At 37.1% G+C, this 17,627-nt stretch overlaps 1 protein-coding gene across 6 annotated transcripts in view; it reads left to right on the forward strand.

The window, feature by feature from the left end:
- Nucleotides 1-2,374: 2,374 nt before the first annotated feature.
- The window catches only part of NLGN4X (neuroligin 4 X-linked), a 192,190-nt gene continuing 176,937 nt past the window's right edge, over nt 2,375-17,627 (forward strand). For 3 of the 6 annotated variants that reach the window (XM_034431449.3, XM_034431455.3, XM_060686667.2), the window contains exon 1: nt 2,375-2,911. The gene's annotated coding sequence lies outside the window, so the exon portion shown is untranslated. The remainder of the gene's footprint in view (nt 2,912-17,627) is intronic. The other 3 variants (XM_034431450.3, XM_087895293.1, XM_087895292.1) reach the window with 2 other exon arrangements.

Here is a 17,627-nt window from a genome sequence, read left to right on the forward strand (position 1 = left end):
TTGTGGTTGACTTCAGGGGCTGGGGTGGGCGTGGCCAGCTCCCACTGCTGCTGTGCTCGCTCTCCTTAGCCAGGTTGCTCATGGTGTGTGTGGGAGGGCAAAGTATGTGGGTCAGAGGAGGCCCACTCCCTCTCCTTATGAGGAGTCCTGGCTTTGTAACCAAAGTATCATCAGTGATAGGATGGGAGACCACCAGGAGGTCAGGAGGATGGGACAAGGGGATAGCAAAAGGCAGCAGGGCTGCTGGTGGTCAAGTGCTAAGGCAGGATTTACCTCAGACTCTCACTCTCCCTCATTATAATCTCCTTCCTTCTTTCCTTCCCTTCTTTTTCCACTCACTTGAGAGAATCCCTGCTTGTGCGTGCCCTCATAGCTCCACAACAGCCGGCCAGGGGGTCGCATGAGGAGGAGGAGGAAGCCACCGCCAGAGTTTGTGCTTGCTCCTCAGCTGTGGGCCTGTCCCCCTTTCCATCATACCCTCCTCCCGGATCCCATTTCCACCATGCCAACCCTCATGTTAGCGAGGTTGCCATCGGCCACAGCCAGGTTGGGCCAATGTCTCGGGGCACAGTGACACATGCCCACAGAGTGAGCTCTGCGTCCCCCTTTGGCATGAGTGCCATAGGTTTGCCATCATAGTCCTAGATGTTACTAGTGATTTCAAAAAAATTCAATAGGTGAAATTATTCAATTATTTTCCAAAGATATCATTTTCAAGATGAATAAATTCAAAATCCATTGCAGAATAGTCATGATAGGTCTATTATGAATTTTGAATTTGCTCCATCTTGAAAATGGTATCATTGGAAAATAATTGAATTTATTTATTTATTTATTTATTTATTTATTTATTTCAATTTATAATTTCACATATTGAATTTTTCTGAAATCTGTGTTTGATGTGATTTGGTATACATAATTTTTATACAGCTTTGCAGTGAAATAAATAGGTAGATGCAAATGAATATTAAAAAACTCTGAACTCTACAAGACATCCTTTTTCTTCCCATGTGTGTCATATTTTCTGAGGATACCTACATTAAAACAGTTTTCTGTTTCATGTTTCCTCACAAGAAACAAGAATCCTGGATCTCTTACATAAACTTCAGAACTGTGGTTCCTATTCTTTCCAAACCATCAAGGCAACGTCCAAAGGCTTGCACCTTTGATAATTATCTGTAATGTTCCACTTACTAGCCATGCTCATGACAGATGTCTCAAGCTATGTGGAACCTGATCCATAGACACAGCAGATTCCCTGATCAATTTTAGATACTTTTAAAGTGATAAAGAAGCTCCAGTGACATGAAGAGTAAGTCAAAGATTTGGTTTTAGAAGAGACCTAAACAAAATACACACACACAAAATACACACACACACACAGAGAATGTTAAAGCAGCTTGGCAACCCCAATTTTATTGATTATATCCATGACACAGGCCATGATTTAAGCATCCTTATCCTGCTCTTTTCTGTACTGCAAAACACCAGCTGGCAGCAAAACACAGAGGTGAGTAATGATAATGAGTAGGACAAATTATACTGGCAGTTTTTTCCCTTGCCACAGCAAGGAGTAAATTCCATGTAGGATTACTATAACCCATGCTGTAGTTCTGCTGGTGCAAACAATGGAACAAAACAAACAAGGTTTATTGATTTGCAGCCTTTATTTAATTGCTTTTTGTGTAACTTACTCCAGCATTTCAAAGAAATCAGGTTTTCTACTTGCTTTTCAGAATGAAACTTTGGTCACATTGCAGAACAAGCATGTGGAAAGCCACCACTTTTTGGGACTTATGGAAACCACTTTTGTACTTCCCATTTGTGAGGTGTGGCATAGAGAAAAGAAAGATACAATATCAAAGCAATGAATGGGGACACAGATCAATGACAATGCACCTGTTTTATAGTCCCACAATCAACCTCCAGCGATTCCAACAATGCCTCCTTGAAATACTGGAACTGCTCCTGGAATGCTGCTCCTGGAACAGCATGATCTTTTTAAATTCCCCCAGTTCAAGAATGGCTTTACTATTTGAGCAAGTTTATTAGCCGGTACACTTTGCTGCTGTGGAAGAGACCATTTTTGAAGTAGCCCTAATGGGTTAAGGGCGTGTATGTGTGCGCGAATGAAGCCAGAGATGTTCCGGGGCAGTAACAGGTGCTTTTCTTTACCTTTCTGTTTCAACATGTGTAGAAATGCCCACCTGTTCAGCCCTCCAGACATTAACCCCGGCTAATTCTCTTCCAGCCGGTTTGGGTTGAGGATGAGAGGCTCTTCGCCTTGGCTTGTAGATGTCGATCTGGTTTCTGTAGCGATGGGCCAGACTGAGGAGATCTATTGGCTGCTGGCTTTGTAAATTTCATTCAGTTTGGTCCAATAGCAGAAGGAGAGAGACTGGTACAGCCTGGACCCTCTCCCTGCTCAATCTCGCTTCTCCTAGCCGAGCAGTCTCTCGCGCGCTCTCCCTCCCTCCTCCCTACCGCTGTCTCCCCGCATCGGCGATCCGAGCTCTTTACTCAGAGACCCAACTCGCCTTCTTCCCGCGCGGTTTGTGCTGAATTTTCTCCTTTGAATGTAGGTCATTGGCAGCGAGGAGCTACGGGTTATTTCAAGCCTAGTGTGGAGGCCAGGTTTTGCGGGGTGCGTGGGTGCGCGTTGTTGTTTGTTTGATCGCCGTTCTTCCCCCCCCACCCCCCTTCCCTGCTTCCGAGGGGGCTGTTGCATTCCTCCGGACGAGAACGATCCTTCTGGTTGGATTTCACGGACACGGAGAGGGGATGGGTGGGGGGGAGAGACGCCGAACTCCGCTCATTCCAGCGGTGTGAGATTCCGACCAAATTTTTTTCGCCGGGGAGAAATCCGCTGGAAGGTCCTGTTCCGTCTAGAACACCAGTTCTTTCGGTAAAGGTAGGTGCATCTGGAAGTCTTTCCTTTCTCTCCCCCTTCTTGTTTTTGGTTTGCAGCCGATACTCCATAGACTAGAGGTATTGCTTTGCTGCAGTCATTTTTGCGCTCGGCCCCCCCTCCCCGCGTCCCGCCGCTTTGCCACCTTCGGGGGGGGGGGATTGGAGGGCAAAGACTTTCTCTTTTCTTTTCCTCTTCTCTCGCCTCCTCCTCTTCCCACCACCGCCACCACCGTTAGAGGATTTCACCCCCCCCGCACACACACACACCGCCCTCTCTTTGCACTCACGCACACACTCACAATCGCCCACACTTGGGCATCCACACATCCTGGACCCTGATTTGGAAGGTGGGGACCACTTTGCTGCAGTCAGCTCTTTGGCGAAGCTCGGGGCTCTATGTGAGATGTTTACAAAGTAGTTCTGCCTTTCGGAGAAATAAAGCCAGTGTGTGTGTGTGGGGGGGGGGGTGATATCTGCAGTACGGAGGGCAGAGAGAAGGTGGGGGGAGAGAGAAGTGCCGCCGCTTCACGGAGATTATGCAGGGAAGCTGGACCTCAGGGGTGGTTCTTGGGAACCGAGCGGGAATGGAGGTGGGGAGAAATGCAAAACAGGCGGCCGGAGCGTTGCTTTAGACCTCCCCCGCTAGAATGGGGAGGGGTTAGGGGCTCTCTGGAACCATTAAGCGGGTCCTCCTCCTCCTCCTCCTCCCCATCTCCGGAGGCTGCTTGGTGTTCTTTTTCTTTTTAATAGATGAGAAAACACACGTGATTTACGGACTGGCATTCGGGGTGGGTTTCCTCCTTATTTATTACTTGTTTATCTGAAAAGAGAAGCTGAATTAAATAGGAAGAACAACGGAAATAGCTTTGAAAAGGGGAGCGGGAGGGAAAGCTGGAGCGTCTTTGCGGGGGTGGAGGTGGGGGGTACGACGACGACAATAGGATTGCTAGATCCGCCGTATGCCCCAAAGTGGGTCTTTTTCTCCCCTTGAATTCTCTGTACCTTCTCCTGGTGGGGAGGGGGAGGAAGAAAACTCCGCTTTGGGCTGGAATGGTTGATCGACGTTCCTAAGGCTCGACTCTCCAGTGGAAAGTTAGCAAACCTAGAACTAAGACTCAAGTGATCGAACAGCCTGCCTTTAATGCCCGACATCAGGGCTGCTTCTACCCTTTTCATCCACCTCTTCCTTCACTGCACTGCAGCTGCCTTCCTTTTCCTATGCACCCCTCCCTTTTGGTCTGCAGGGCGTTGTGAATGATGAACTGTCCCTTCTGCAGCCACCCGTGAAGGGGGTCATAAGATCGGCAGCCTAACACGTTAGTCTCCTCCCTCTCTCATCCTTTTCAAAATTGCCATCTTGCCCTCAGCCCCTTTTCGACCTCAGTTTTCCAGGTCTAGGAGGATGTTTAAGGAAAGGATGATTCTAATTGGGAGGGAGGGGGGAAGAGGAGAGAGAGAAAGAGAGGTGGCTTCATCTTCTTTCCCCACCCCCAAATCACTGCAGGGGCTTGAAAGTTCCAGATGCTTCCAGGTCTCCAGTACAGGCTGCTAACTCTTTGGCACTCAGATGCTCTGGAAAGGTTGAGCAGCTGCAGCTGCCTTGTCCCTCACACCATACCAGGTCCAACTTGTCAGGTAAAATTATCTAGCTCTTCCAATGATTGACAGTATTCTTTATCCTTCACCAATGTCCAAATTCCCAATTTTAGTGTTTCCACTTTACAAAATGTCACCCCCCAAGTTGATTTTCCAATTACTTAACCACAATTTGCAACCATTTCCCTGGTAATCACAGCTGTCAATGTTGAAGCTATGGCCCAAGGATAAACTCAATTGAACTCACTCCCCAGTCCATTGGTACCTTTTTATCACAATAGTTATGGCCCTGCTTGATAGACTTCACCTGAATTTTAACCTGAGCTAGCTGCAAGATACCTGAAAGTTAAGAATATCTATTTTAGGCTTTGAATAGGAGATTAAGCAATATTATGAAGGTATGAGGTAAAAATTCTTCCGAAGTCTTGTTCTTACCATTCTAATCTTGAGTTGCTGCTCAGTTGCTAGTTCACTAGAGATGTTCTTTCCTGAATTTTGTTTTGCTAGAAAGATTTTTGGACTGCTGGGAGAAATTATTTGGAAAGTGGTTATGTTCAGTGCCTGGTTAATTTTAACTTTCAATACTTGGGGTTGGAGAAGTTAGGTATTTCAACAAAAGGCCCCATTAATTGTCTGACCTGTAGGCATTTATAAAATTCTGAGAGCCTACATGAGATTTTGTCTTCTCAGGTACTATGGACATCTATGTATAGTGTGTGGTGTATGTGTATGAAATTAAGAAAATACTATGTAGAAAATACTATATGTAATAGAAACTTTTCTACTTTTGGGTGGGGGGAGGTGATGGGAAAAAGCAGGTGTTCTTGCAAGAAAATTCCACAAGGTGGTAGTGTGGATACTTCTTAATGATGTGCATTTTATTTATTTTGGGGGGAGATTTCGTCAATTGCTTGAATGTTTTTTTCCCCTCTATTTCTTCTTGTATCTTAAAAGACCCATTGTATGTCTGTTCTGCATACAACAAAAGCAGGATTGTTTTGCAAATTGTGGTATATTCATCTAGGCCTGCTTTCCTACCCATCAGTTATGTCTTCTTGGGAAATAGGAGGCCTTCTGAGATTTCAAAGTTCATGTATGAGAATTGCAGGAAGTGTAGGATTTGGCTTGCTTGGAACAAGATATAACAATATGTCAACGGATATGCAGCAGAATGAAGAAAAGAGAGCCCATGCTTTGTTATAGTGTACATCCCCAGAGAAGACTGAACTGTAAAAGTCTATAGGTCTAATAATGAGAGACAAAGATTGATGTATCTGTTGAATCCACTACACTGGTTGTTTTTTATCAAATTCATGTTTTATTCTGTGTTATTGACAGGATTGCAGTAAACTTATTTGGTGTTTATATAAATAAATCAATTGATAAACATTGTCAGAAAGAAGATGATTTTGCTGAAAATACTATTACGAGTAAGAAAAGAAGGAAGGGTGTTTCTGAAATAAAGAAATCTTTTGAACTTGTACATAAGGTGGGGCATACATGTGGGAAGGTACAGAAGGTAAAGCTTTAAAAGATCACATTTGATGGCTTTAAAAATCACATTTGATGGCAAAACTGTCATATGAAAATTGCTTTTTTCCTATAATTTTCAGGAATCCATTCACTAAAAATTTGAAATTCAGATTCATAGAAGGCAGAAATATATTTCTTGCACGAAATGGGTACAAACTACTCTCTTGGTATTAGTGGAGTTAGAATATGGTGGATTGTATCATTCATTTTTATATTATTGTAATATTGTTTCTATCCAGTTATGCTACTCCCTTTGGTGTGTGTGTGTCTCTCTCTGTGTGTGTGTCTTTAGCAGAGATTCACCGGTTATTCTGGAAGAGAAATGTACATTTTTAGTTAGAATTATAGAGATTCTTATACAAGAGTTGCATGCTTTATGTGGCAGTAATTGCATCAGCACAAGTAATTTGACAATACAACAACACAAATAGCAATACAACACAAATAGCAATAAGTAGAATCTTATGCTTGATAAAAATTACCCAGCAAAAAAATTCTTTTGTTTTTTAAATTTTATTTAGTGGATCATGATTGTATGAGGTACTATTGTTTCATACTACTTCTCTCCAAAAATATTTGTTATTTTGTAATGTAGTTAAAATACAATATAGTTCAAGGATATAGTGTATCTCCAAAAGGAAAGTTAGCACTTCATTTCATTGTAAATAGCTACCTCCATATATTGAATTTGGTCAGAATTTCAGCTCCTAAATGACCTGTATAAGTTAAGTGCTTTGTTCTCATTAGTAATATAAAACTGAAATAATGTAAATTAAAACTGAGTTTAGGGTAGATAAAATTAAGGTCATTATTTCTGCATAATTGTGACCTCGTTTTATTATCATCTGAAATAAACTGGCTATTTTGCTTTAGCACAAAATGAAAAAGATCAATAAGACTATAATAATCTTTTATTGGCTGGCTTCATGATGAAAGGTTTCTCAAAAAAGAAATCTTAAAATGTGCATAGACAGTTCATGTTCAGCTGCGAAGCAGAAGGAAGTACTGTTTGAATCCTCTTCAGGATAGGATTTATTTTTTCACATTATCTTTTGCTATAGAAGTACAGTGCCTGGTTCTGATGGATTCTCAACAGAATGACCACATTAAAAGAGGAGAATGTTTTTGATTAGTTGAATTGTTTATTGTGTGGAATACAGTCACCTGTGTGGGACAGTATCATTGTCTTTGAGCCATTGTATGGTCAAGAAGGAAGGGAAGGGAAGGGAAGGAAGGAAGGAAGGAAGGAGGATTTATGCTTTATATTAAATACATTAAAAAAAAACAATAAGAAAAAGTAATATTGTGGGAAACTTACAAAATTTCTGCTATTGATGCTGCACCTATCTAGTTCCTGGAGTTGCAAGTTACCTCTGGGGGACCTGGGCTGGGTCCAGCATCAAGATGAATATACCTGCCTGCAGTACTCAAAAGAATAATGAAAGATGCTTTGTCTACATTATAGTGCTTGTATTCAAAAGATAAATATTTGTGAGGGTCTGGGGGTCGCAGACCCAGCACACTGGTCAGCATTGATTAAATTATGAAAAATCACTGATGTCTGTGTGGTGAGCTTGTGCCCTTGAGTATGTGGGAATTGTGCTTTGCAAGCAGGACAGATGCTTAGCTGCACAATGTGGTGGGCTAAGATGTGGGAAAAGAGGAACTTAAGTTGGTCACATATATAAAAATAGTTATGTTGTGACATTTAGGCTGAAGGAGCTAGCAACTGCCCCTGTTGCTATGGCAGAGTGGCAAATTCCAGAAAGTCATGTGGCTTTGTGGTTTTCAGGTATAAAAGGACTAGGATGATTGGTGGGAGGTTGTCAATCAGTTTCAAGCTGTCCCCTTGACTGCTTGTCACATTGACCCTCATTGCAATGTGATCAATGTAAGTGTTTTATATTTATCATGCTTTAAATGCTAATAAACCTCTGAATCCTAAAGCAAGACTTCTTGTGGTGTGCTGTCTGTTCAATTGTTATTAAGTGCAGCTATGCTCATAATCAGGTTTTTCCCCTGACGATATTAGAAACCTGTATCTTAAACACAGGGCTTACATCAAGCCATTGAAGCCCACAATGAAATTTAAATTCAGACTAAAGCTTTCTTCTATCACTATGCAACTCAGGTGTACTCAAGGTCTGTTTGTAAAGCACGGATATTATGAGCCATTTTGATATCTGAATCTGAGAGGGCTTTGCATTCTGCCTCCCAACCTTTTGATGAGTCTTATTCTGTTTGCTTTAGTAGTCCCCTTGCCTGAATTGCAACAGAAAAAAAAACCACCTTGTCTGATGGAAATGAGATTTCATTGGCAGTTCTGGAAATAATAGATAAAGAAGAAGGAAGAAGAAGTAATTTCCAAATAAAGCATTCTTAACTCCAGTGCTTTGTTTAATTACACATATAAAATAATAAATAGCAGTTTTTTTTAAAAAAAGGAAAACAAAAGTAATACATACAGGCAAATAAAAGCAGTAACTACTGTCTCCTTGAAATCAGCTGTTTTCTTGTAAATGTAAATTTTGATTTTTTAACAATTAGTTTTTCTTATAATTTAATTTTTCATTAAGATTATAAAATAGAGTGGGGCAGACTCAATTTTAATAAAGAGATAAAGTACTGAAGAGCAGTAGGCCACATATGAGAATTCTGCAAAGCAGATATAAGGAATGCAGTGGGAAAGCTAGGCAACAGAGTGCCAATTGAATGAGTGAAAACATGGATGATGTAGGTTTTTCACTATCTTTGCAAGACATGGAGGTATTTCATATATTTTGTAATATTTTACATGTTGCATTTGTCATTGAAAGTTTTCTAGGAAATGACTTCTTCAGTCTTTTGTTTCCTTGAGCATTCTGCTCAAATTATATATATATATAGTTTTCTCAGGTTTTCGCGGGTGTTTGTATGTAGGTCTTTGGTTATTCGGGTCTTCTCCCACGTAAAATTGGAAGTGTCTTGGCGACGTTTCGACGAAGTCTCATTCGTCATCTTCAGGCTGGTGAGATCATCTATGTATTTTTGCTATAACATACATCTGCTCCACCTCTGCTTTTAATGTACGCACATTAAGGTAGCTTCATTTAAGTAATATAGTAGCATTTTCTACCTCTCTCTTTCACATTTCATTTTCAAGACACTCTTCTACTTGACAGAGGTGTTGAAACTTTTAAGAGAGCCAAGCTTTGGAAATTAATGGAGCTTTCATTAGAAGCACATTATAGAAAATCTCACAATGAGCTGATTAAATGACTAGGGTGAAGGATGAGAAAAATGCAGTCATTATTAAAATGACTTTTTAAAAAAGAAACACCACTTTTTTTTGAAATGGAATGAGAGGTTTTCAGGGTTTGGTAATAGCATAAGAGAGGCACACTGAAGTGCAACTGATAGGAAATGGAAAATAGAGCATTTGTAATGTACTGGAATAATAAATATAGGAGAATGTAAATTGTTAAAATGATATGCTTAGGTTGTATATAGGAGTCGTGGTACACAGTGGTTAAAATGCAGTACTGCAGGCTAATTCTGCCTGCAGTTAGATTCCAGCAGTTAGATTTTGACTGGCTCTAGGTTGACTCAGCTTTTCATCCTTCTGAAGTTGGTAAAATGACCCAGATTGTTGGGGGCAATATGCTGACTCTGTAAATCATTTAGAAAGGCCTGTAAAGCACTATGAAGTGGTATATAAGTCTATGTGCTATTGATATATATTAATGTGTTATTTATATACCATCCAAAGCAGATTTGATTTTATATTCTTGGAATAAAATTGCCATAAGGGAAACATTATTAAATATAACTGGAAAGATTCTGGGTACTAAGGAACTCTATGAAATACTTGTTTTGGGACTGTTTATCCCACACATAACAATCAAAAGTTATTGGCAATAAATTTTGGCATTGCGGGATTTAAAAATAATAGGAGAGGATGACCTGGAACATAAAGCAATAATATATTTGAAAGGATAGGAACTTCTGGAGAATTTATGTAATCTATCACTGGTTGACCCAATATCAGGTTTAGGTTGTTTTTGTATTTTTTTACATGATTCAATCATAATTCATTCATCATGATTCCATGTACACCCCTTTGCAGGATGAGGACTATTAGATAGATTTAGTTGATATAAATTAGATAATAATGAAACTGATGAATGAATCAGTCTTCATGTCATAATTCATCATCCAGAAAGAATCAGTCAAGGAATCAAATTATGCCAGACAGTAAAAGCAAGGATGATATGCTTAATAGATATAGGGAAAGGCAAAGTCAAAACTCTACAGTAATGAGCTGAAAAGGAGGTCTTTGGAAAAAGCTGATGGAAGATTAGTTGAAAAATTAAATTAGAAGAACATAAATAATTATTTGAAATGTTGGGAAAAACTAATCTATGATATAAAAATGCTTGCTTATTATGTTGGGAAGACCTTAGGTTTCTCAGAATTTTAATTTAGTAAATAGCACTGTACAATATATAGTATAATGTATGTATAAGGTGTAATTTTAAGTTCTTTTAAAAAATACCCCAAATTTGAAGGATTGACTCAAGCTTTATAGCTATTTCATTTCAGCAACCATGTAGATAGATTTTTTCCATGACAATCTACCCCAAAATCAAATAAATATCCAAATCATTCCATCTCTCAGCTTTCTACCCTTCGGTATAGTAGTACAAAATAGTCAGGAAGACACTTTTTTTGGTTCTACTATTAAGCAATTGAAACTTAAAAATTATTTGGTGATTGACCTTAAAGAATCTACAGCAGATTTTGCAGTAGATGAGGAACATTGCTATCCACTCCTGCCTTTCTTGTTCTTTGAATGTACAGACCTCTGGCTGTTAACATGTCAGTAACACTGAAAATCGTAACTGGGATACAGTAACCCAGTCTCATCACTAATATGGCAAACAAAGTAAAATTTCTTGGTCCTATACTTTTATGTATGATTTGTGTGTATATACACTCATATACATATACTATATACAGTATAAGTGTGTAAGCAGATAGCTATGGATGTGAGATATAGATATAGAAATCTGAGAGCCAGTTTGATCTAGTGGTTAGGGTACCAGACTACAAAATGGGAGACTGTGAGTTCCAATCGTGCCATAGGTATGGGTGACCTTGTGTCAGTCATTCTCTCTCAGCTCAATCTACCTCAAAGGGTTTGTTGTGGAGAAAATAGGAGGTGGAAGATGTGTTGAATATATTCACTGCCTTGAGTTATTTATAAAAATAATAAAGGCTGGATATAAATAAATAAAAATATTGTTCTGAATATTCAAACACCACATTTGATAATAAATTATGTGAGATATATATATATATATATATATATATGTATGTATGTATGTATGTATGTATGTATGTATATGTATATGTATATGTATATGTATATGTATATGTATATGTATATATAGCAGTGTTTTTATATTAATCATGTTTTAGAGATGTTTAGTGAAGGGGGGTCAAAAAATGTCAAGATTCGGTGGGCAACTGTGTAATCAAAACTCCTCTCCTTTTTAAACATGTGTTTATGAATGTCACAAGTAAAAAAAGTGGAATTGCTATCACATAGATGCGCCCACAGTCTTGACTTTTATCAACCCACATCGATGTTCCTGTCATCATCTCTTTTTATAGAATTTCTTATCCACATTGTTGTTCAGAGTTTGTGGTTTGGAACAAAGCTGCATTTTCTGGCATAGGAAGCCATGTATTCTGTTGACACCAATGTTGGAATAAAATGCTTTATATTCTATCAGGAAGAATGATAGATCTCACTATTGAACTTCCCGTAAGATATGTCAGTGGTAATTAGGGATAATTGTGCTTATATGGAGATCTCTTACTTACCTCTTTTCCTCCTGTTTACATCATTCTGGTTCACCTTTGGATAGATAAATGACATAAAACTATTATAGTTGAAAGCTTTTAATGATCAGACTGTGGGCTAAATTAACCTTGCCTAGAGTGTATAATAGACATTTCCCACCTCCTAACAGTAAGTCCTAAGCAAATATAATCCATCAGATGAAATATTGTATCAAGATAAAAACAAAAACAAGTCTTAATCATATTGAATATGTCTTTGAAGAGAGACATGCCATTATGCTTCCTGTCAAATAATTATGTCAGAACAAATTAATTTACTCATATTAGGCAATTTAATGCAAGCTAATATTTGAATACATATTGTGTTTGTGGGGTTTCTTTTGTTTTTTGCTTTTTGATCTATAATTGTATTACATTTTATAAAAGTGTTTTTGTGGGGATAGAACTAGATAAGTGCCAAGAAAGAGTGGTCCATAGGTATATTGATGACTATTAGAGATAGCTTCATCTCAAAGGATATAGTATGTTGCTTTATATCAGCTCATTCATCTCATTCAGTGTTGACTATACTAGCCTTCGCCAATCTGTCTATCAAATTGACTGGAGCAATGAAGGTTAAGAGATCCAATTCCTCCATTTGTTAACAAATGGTTTTGTATATCAAATAGAGGGAAGGGAAGGGAAGAGGGTCACACCTCCAACTGTGAGGGCAAATTACTGTATATAAACAATATGCAAGCGAACTCCACCCTCACTAGTCCTAATGATATTATCTCATTGGGTAATAAAATGTCTGCAAATAAGCAGTCAAGTATCAAGGAATGAGCTGGAAATAGTTGGGTTTTTTTTTTTTTTACAATTTTACAGAGAACTTAAAACATTTTTTTATTTTGTAGGGATTTAAGAAATTCTGTAGTGAAGGTTCATAACTGGACTAAAATATATGCTGCAATTACATCTACTTTATAAAGAAATTTAAGCACTATTTGTGCTTAAATATAAAAGTTGTGTGTTTAAAACAAACTAATAAATGTAATATATATAATCTATACTTAAAACAGTTCATAAACTATGAGGTACACAATTAAATAGGATTATATAAATTTATTTGTGAAATATCCAGGAATAACATAAACCAGCAAAATTGTGTTTAGAGGTTTCATTGCAGACCATGAAATAGTCCCATCTAATTTGTGTGTTGAGTTCAGTATTACTCGCTATTACTATAAAGTGCTTATGTTGAAGATTGTAGTTGGATTTGTTTTTAATGTTGCTTGTATACATAGGCCTGAGAATAAACACTACTGTGGTCAAAGACTATTTCTGTTTTAAACTCTGTCTTTTGCTATGCAATAGAAATATTAGACTTAACTTGATAGATCTTGATTTTTGAGATAACAATAGTTCTGAAGCTGTAAGGTTCAGGAGCAGATCAATAATAATACATTTCTTCCCAATTACCAGGATGATATTCAGCATCAACATGTGTATATTAAAAAGGACCGCAGGTAATTTATCATTTTCAATCAATCATTTTCTCTTCAAATAAAGTTGACATCTTACACTAACACATCATTCCATGCCCTGAATAATATTTACAATGACCCCATGTTTCTTCCTTTCTATAGCAATTCTTAGAATTAATTGAGAGATCATACAATAACAATATAAAGCTCAATCAATTCCATATCCAACCGTTCCATATCTAATTCAAACTATTTCTATCCCAAAGCAACTATTTTGACACCTTCTTGGTATAGCTCAATTCTGGGATCAAAGTTTTATATTCAAAAACAGGACTGTTTCAATATCAGAACACTTCTAGAATGTTGATACAAACAGAAGAATACTTCCTGTAAAGTTGGAGCAATCCATTTTGAACTTTGATAAAAACCCAATTATAACAATGTTAAGATAAGAAAGTGGCATGTTTCTACACAAATTGAAATAGTATAGTAGTAGTTTGTGCTGATAATTTTGAGGCTGGAAAACTAATGGTGCATCATTAACCATAATACTCCCTGTAAGAACTGAAATCCTTTTGTTTACAGGAAATTTCAAGACTTTGGTTATGGAAATTTCAAGACTTCACACATATGACTGTGTGAATTTTCTTATCTTATTTGTTTCTGTTTATAAGTAAATTAACTATAAGCCAGGTATAAATAGACATCAACTGATGTTTGTGTTCAGTATTAGATAATGAGAATATCCCAAAATATGCTGAAATAGTTTAGCATTGTACAAAACATCATCCTTGGTTGCCAACCTGAGAGCATTAAAAAATATCACAATAGTTTAAAATTTTAGTAGAAAGTGAGTACTCAGATGCATAAATTTGATTATAAGCAGTATGTGTGTTTGTGTGTATATCAAAAATCATGATCCATGGGTCAATCACATTATGTTTTATTGGGTTTTTTTTCATAAAAAATTTGCAGTACATAGGATTGTTCAAACTTTGTCTATCTCTAGGAAAAAAAATGGCAACCAATTTTTCTGTCTAATGTAATTTATATAATTATCTATGGGGCATGGCTTTTAGTACTTCTGTAATATCAACTAACAGGGATATTACAATTTTTCATTAAGTAATTATATTGACATAATCTAAAAGAATTTGTAATGTAAAAGATTATATTTGTTTAAGAGATACGAAGTTAAAAATCATGCAGTTGATGAATCTAATAGGACAAGTTATTTAACTTTCCTAAATGATGTAACTTCCCTAGATATTTTTCTTCATTCTACTTAATTTGAGATGATGAAGATAATATAATTCCATTTGATTTCTTCCTACTTATAATTTTAATCCAGACAATTAATTTAAAACATTATTTCTCAACCTTAGCAACTTTAAGACGAGTAGACTTCAACTTTCAAAATTCCACAGCAATCCAACAGGGATATAAAGTATTTACATTTTTTCTTCTGTTAAATGAAATGCTGTTTAAAGCAAAATATGCAAGAAATTGAGATAACATTAATTTAAAAGCTTAATTAAATCAAAAGTTTAATATTTAAAGTTTTCTTTTAAACTGGGTTAACTAGAATTAGACACTAAAATAATTCTGAGAGTGGTTTATGTTTATTTGTTATTTGCAATATAAATAGCAAGAGCAATAGCACTTAGATTTATATACTGCTTTAGAGTGCTTTACAGCCCTCTCTAAGCGGTTTACAGAGTCAGCATATTGCTCCCAACAATCTGGGTCCTCATTTTACCCACCTTGAAAGGATTGGGAGGGCTGAGTGAACCTTGAGCCTGGTGAGATTTGGAGTGTCAAATTGGAGGCAGTTGGCAGGCAGCAGAAGTAGCAAAGAATGACCTACAAAGGTATTTAATTTTTTTCCCCATTCAATCATTTTAGATTCTTGGAGACTGCCTCAATAAGTCCCTCCAGTTTTCTTGGCAATGTTTATCAGAAGTTGTTTGCCATTGCTGCCTTCCTAGGCTGAGAGTGACTGGCCTAAAGTCAACCAGCTGGATTTGTGCCCAGGGCAGGACTAGAATTCTTGGTCTCCCAGTTTCTATCCTGATACCTTACCCTGGCTTTCTTTTTAAAAAAATAATAAGGCCAATTAACACACACTAACATTAATGAATTAATAGCACAGGTAAAAGAATTATTTTATAAAACTCATTACATCAGAATAATGTATAATAATAATGTATAACTTTTTTTAAAAAGTACAGTAATATACAAATTGTAAAAATTTATGAGATAAAAGAATGTTACCTTGTTTTTCTTTGCTATTTCTTTTTTCTTTTTTAAATAATGGGATGATATTATAGTGAAATCTTATAGTTGGTGGAGCTTCACTTATTGCACAATCTGCTATTTTTGTAGAACTTTGTGTGACTGACCCACCCCAAAACAGACTGACTGTTGACTGTTTTTGTAGATACAATCCTATGAAGGGTGAAGACAAGATGATAGGAATGAAATCTCTAATTTGCTTTCAATATAAGGTTCTTCTTAGCTGTTTTTTAGTGGTTGCTTTGTTCTTTAGGAGTAATCAGGTCCCACTCCAGTTGAAAGTGGCTCCTTCCTATCTTTCAGAGACTGGTGATCCTGGTAGGATAAAAAGAACAACAATGGAAGATGTTTTTATCTGCATGGTTTGTAATGAGAGATCAGGACTTTTCAACACTGCCTTTGAAGAGTTCTGGTCAATGTGGCATTGAGTTCTGCCCAAAAAGACCTTTTAAGTCCACCATAAATGGATTTCATGTTGTTTTCTTCTCCCCCAGGTCACTTATGTACTGTTGTTGCTAAATAAAAAAAAATGCTGATTGGTCCAATTGCTTTTGCCATAGGAAATGCTGGTGTGAGCATGATTGTCAAACATTGATCTTCCTGTAGCTCTAAGCCAGAAGAGATGTTGCTATTAGATGTCCTAAAATGCATCTTGACTACCACCTGCAAATAATGCTTGGAAGTAAAAAAATTGTCTAGCCAAGAGGAAGATGTTGAGAATACAGGATCATATTATGTTTGGAGATAATCTACTGGAAAAACAATCATGCCTTCCTGAAAGCTATAGCTAACTAAACCTACTGCTTGTTGTAGTTTTTAAAAACAAGTATTCTTAAACAATCATTTGTAATCAGCAGGATTAGTGATACCCAATAATTCTCTGCATTGGATCTGGTTAAATTACCTTGTACTAACCTTTCAAGAATATGAATATTCCATTTTCATGCACTGGGATTTGTTTTGTGGAAGACAAAAGTAATTGTTTTTCAGATTGTAGAATGCTAATGGAATGCTCTTTGAATGGACACAACAAAGAGCTATGACTAATGGAGATTAGCTATATTGTCATTAAATAGGGAAAAGAATAGAAGAGGCTTCTTCCTTTGCTGTACTAACTGTGTCTAAATTTTCTTAGTATCAGAATTTGGGGTTCCAACTCGACTTGGGGTTGCACAAGAATAAATAAAAATGGGATCCAGACAGCTGTGAGGAATGAAGAAATATTTATTCCTGTAAGCAAAACAGTTTGCCCTGGTGTGAAGAAGTGTCTATGTGCTAAGGTGTGTGTATATGTGTGTTCTTATGAACATACAGTTCTGATGGGAGACTTAATTTAATTAACTCTATTTGTGTTTGCAGACCTTATCTTTTGATATGTGGATTAGGTCTGAGTAACTTATTTCAGGGTTTGAGGACGTTTGCTAATTTGATTAACATGGAGACACTGATTGAGATCACTGTGGATTCTGTTAATATTTAAGGAAAGATGGAAATAGTATAAAAATAAAATATATTTGGATATAAAACTTCTCACCCTAGGGATTGAAAGAATGGCAGCAGCAAAGAAAAGCAAGTAAGCCTAAGGATCATGCCCACAAACTCTGAGTCTGCTTTAGTTTATTTATATAAACTAAATAAAACAGGTTTGTGACCTACATTTGAAATACTGGTTGTATTTGTACTGTGTTTGTATTTGTAATTTGTACCTTCAGTTGTACAAGTTGTATAAGTTTAACATGATTTTTTTCATGCAATCTTCATCCCAAAAATTTGAAAGATTCTGAAACTGCAATATTTTTTATCATTACATGTAGCAAAATTTAATATTGATTTCATACAAAATACAAAATAACATTGTGTGAAGATGTCCTTTTAAAATTTGTTTTTAAATAAATTGCCGCATCGGCATGATTATGCGATCAGAATTCAAATGCTTGGCAACTGGTTCATATTTACTGTATGACCATTGCTGTGTCTCAG

This window comes from Pantherophis guttatus, chromosome 5, assembly GCF_059756535.1.
Source record: "Pantherophis guttatus breed Tessera chromosome 5, ASM5975653v1, whole genome shotgun sequence".
NCBI classification, from domain to species: domain Eukaryota; kingdom Metazoa; phylum Chordata; class Lepidosauria; order Squamata; family Colubridae; genus Pantherophis; species Pantherophis guttatus.